This window comes from Hetaerina americana, unplaced genomic scaffold (assembly GCF_022747635.1).
Source record: "Hetaerina americana unplaced genomic scaffold, ioHetAmer1.1.p SCAF_1102, whole genome shotgun sequence".
Classification (NCBI taxonomy): Eukaryota; Metazoa; Arthropoda; class Insecta; order Odonata; family Calopterygidae; genus Hetaerina; species Hetaerina americana.
Window position 1 is genome coordinate 30,237 of NW_027286185.1, and position 879 is coordinate 31,115.

Consider the following 879-nt stretch of genomic DNA (forward strand, 5'->3'; position numbering starts at 1 on the left):
TCCCGAAGAGGATTGGACAATCCTGGACATGACCTCTCTAATTGTTCGTGGTGGAAATAAGATACGAAAGGCACAGTTTCACTGCCTGTAACAAGAGTTTCAGAAGGCTAGAATATTATAGGTTTCTTCTTCCGTATATTATCTATTATGCGGGCATGGTAACCGTTGTTAAAGGCTATGTGATTGATCGCATTGAGCTCTTTCAGCATCTCTTCTGAGCTATTCATATGGATGAAATTGATGATGCCTTTTTGCATAATATTGGCGAATTCCGTCCAAGTTTCTTCCACGTGGACATGCCTTGAGCGGGTTTTAAACTCGGGTAGTGAAGAGTTTAATTGATTGGCCAATGTTTCAAAGTCTGCTTTATGGTGATTATAAATTTTTCTTTTTGGTTTAACAATCTTTTTTATTTCTACGTCGAAGTGGACATTAACTGTTTCACGGCGACTCAAGCCCTCATCAGTTGATACGCTAATAAAACCCCCGCCACACGCCCTTGCGGGGTATTATGTAGATGTAGATAAATATATATATATATATATATATATATATATATATATATATATGTGTGTGTGTGTGTGTGTGTATATATGTGTATATATATATATATATGTATATATATATATATATATATATATATATATATAAAAAACCATAAACACGGTAATCAACCCGAAGGTCGGTTTAGTAGGTGATGGTATAGATCACCCAGTACTAAGCCCTAAACGGCGTGTGAAAATTCACACATCAGGGTAGGGGGGCCAGTTCCTTTCCCTGTGCCGGTTATGGTTCCCCAGGAAGACCTGGTACCCGAAAAAATCACTTCAGCTTGGGTGGAGCTGTAGGTGCCCAGAGTGCCTTGCCCGGGAATCGAAC